Source organism: Brassica oleracea, chromosome C6 (genome assembly GCF_000695525.1).
Source record: "Brassica oleracea var. oleracea cultivar TO1000 chromosome C6, BOL, whole genome shotgun sequence".
Lineage (NCBI taxonomy): Eukaryota > Viridiplantae > Streptophyta > Magnoliopsida > Brassicales > Brassicaceae > Brassica > Brassica oleracea.
The window spans coordinates 25,517,824-25,521,095 of NC_027753.1; positions in this window are offsets into that span (position 1 = coordinate 25,517,824).

Genomic DNA, 3,272 nt, shown 5'->3' on the forward strand with positions numbered 1-3,272 from the left:
TAGTCTTTCACTTAAAGTTTCTAGATATTAATTATTAATTTTAAATATTTTAGTTATATGATTAATTTTGACTATTTAGTGACATGTCTATCATTGTTAAGTGGATATGTGGTAATTATTTCTCAAACATTTGTAAAAAGTTTCTTGGACAAGATATATATATATATATATTATTTTTTTACCATTCCTACTTTTTATATTTTAACATATTTTTTTAATGAAAACCCCTTTAAAACACTATCATTGCTATCAAAACTAATAGACTTTTACCAACGTTTTATTAAGCAGTGGTCACACGTGCTGTCACTTTTTTATTACCACACAACATACAATTTGCTCTTGATAGTATTAAGGAAAAATGTAACTAAAAAAGCCGAAATTTTATCATCTTAATTGGGGCATTAAACTGAATTATTATCCGCAATCTGTAATGCTGATTACTCGAAGCCAGTATTTTAATCGCCAAAGATCATCTCAAAATCTCCCATATATTAATAAAAGAAACATTTAAAAAGTTATAACACGTAGTTTGTACTAATAAAAAATATGTTATGTTGAGTTGTCACGTAATTAGAATGCTAATTTTGTTTACGTGGCGCGGCCTGAAAATCAATTGAGAATTTAGTTAGTCCAAAATTAAATTGCTAGGGAATGTTATGTTATATAGTATGTCCATTATGGACCATTGATTTATCAAAATGAAATTATTATATATTCTTTCTTTAAATAAAGATTACGGAATTACCTAATGTGATTTAAATATATATGGTAATTAATGATTTTAATTAATAAAGATTTGCTAACAATCTGTATATTTTCTATCATTTTTGTTTAATCATTTATTATTAAAATAAATTACACAATTACATTAATCATATAATAAAAATTAAGATTTTTTTTTTGTATATGTTGTATTTTGAATTTTTCAAAACGAGTATAAATTACTAAAACTGTTAAAAGTCACACATAAATATTTGTGATTAAGGTTTAATTTTTTTTCTATAATAAGATACAATGATTATAAAATCATATGAATAAATAATTTTATTTTAATAGGTGTTTATTTATATATATATATATATATTTCATATCGTTTAAATTAAAATATACATCATATGAAAATACTTATATTTTGATATTTGCGTTGAACATATATTGAAAAGTTAATATTTTAGTTTTGAAATCTTCATTTAAAAAAATGATTATAAATTATTGAAACCATTAAACATACCGCATTAAAAAAATCGTTGGTGTAAAATTTTGTTACACAAATATGCAAATAATCATAGAATCATATGAGTAGAAACTTTATTTAATAAATATCCATATTAAAAGTATACTATATGTATATGTAATTATCATTAAAATTTAATTATATATCATATACGATAGATAAGATTGATTGTTTTGATTTATTTAACCTAAAATGATTACGAATAAACAAAAGCAGTCGTTTGATTTATATGCACACGCTAATTTTTTACATAATAGTAACTGATTTCATAGTTATTTAAAATATAATTATTATTTTATTATTTCATAATATGCAGAAAAACATAAAATAAGTAATAAATATAAAATATTATTCTGTACAAAGCGCAGATCTTAACTTAAGTATGTATCTCTTTAATAATTTTAAATCTTAAACATTTTCTAAATCTCAGGCCAAAACAAAATAACAAAATGAGAATAAACTCAAAAATCAATATCTATATCAAGCAATAACCAAAATGAAAAAAATGACACAAAAATGAGAAAAATATTGAAGATAGATATGATTTACATGTGAACATAAATTTTTCATAACCATAATTAACTTTTAAATTGCTAAATCATGATATAAGATCGAGCTAGCATAGTTTGATTGTAACCAAATAGTAGACCTGAGATTCTTCGGCCTAAATGTTAGGTTCTTACGTGATAAGTGAGTTTTTGACCTAAAATATTTTTAAAATGGGATCAGCTCATCTATAAAAAAAATTATGTAATTAACAAAAAATGGTTTTAAAAATTATTTAAAGGCCAAAAAAAAAAATTCAATCTAGAGTATAAATTTTATTTTTCCATACAATATTTCGTAAATAATTTTCATATGAATTCATCATGCATGTCTTATCCTAGCATAATATATTCTATTAGAGAGAACTAAAGGTGAATAAACAAAAACTCAAAATATTTTTTTACGGAGTAATCGGTTAATAAAATACCAAGCGCAAAACGAAATCATATCGATAGACTATTTGGGCTTTACTTTAGTACCCATACCCAAAGGCAAAGCTCTTCGTCTGGACATCTTGTTAGGGAAAATCCAAAAAATTTGTTGGAGAATCCAAAAGCTCTTATTCCACTTGTTCAAAATTTCTCTGTTTCCTGAATGCTTACAGTAATTCTTATCGCAAACCTAGTCACTTAATCAAGTACGCGGAACACGAATCAATCAAGTAAAGAAAAGCAAGTAAAGAAAGAACACAAAACACTTTTGTCAACCCGGTGTTCACCTTCCTTCCTCGATGTGAAGAATAAGCTATACTCACCGGAGAGAGAAATCGGTCTCTCGACCTTTCATTATATCAAACACAAGAGTACAATATCCAGAGGTTACAGTTCCTATTAACCTCTCTTGATCTCTGTTACAAATCACCTACAGATACAAGTATATATGGAAGAGCCTAGCTAGCCTACCGAGAACCTAGTTCTCTCTCTTCAGACCCAACCCTAGTCTCGAGCTCTCTCGAACTCCCACTCTTCCGCGCCTCTCCTCTTATTTCACTTGTGTCTGCCTTGTGTTAGGTCATCTGTCGTGACCTCTCCATCTGATATAATCAGAACTTGACCTAATGAGCTTTGTCGATTAGGCCCATAATCCATACGCACATGACTTGTGCAAGTTAGCCCAACTTGAACAAGTCCGGTCGTCTTGACCAAACCTCAATACATAGTTTATTTGATGACCCAGAGTTCACCGGTGGGGCTTCGTCCGTGGGGCCTGGCAAGGCAAGTTACTAAACTCATCCAAGATCACAACAGCCGTGACCTAAAGTTTGTAACCCTAGTACAATCTATCTTTCTCTGAGTAATATTTAATCAACCATTTAACCCAAACGCCATATAACCCAATTGTCAATCTCGACGTGGTTCAAGCTTCCAATTTAACTGATTCTTCATCACCAACGTAACAATCTCCACCTTGATGATTAATCAGCTCTATCTGCCGCTACCATGTTGCCAACTCGTGTAATGCCAGACAGTGCCAAACACCCTAGTGCTTGACC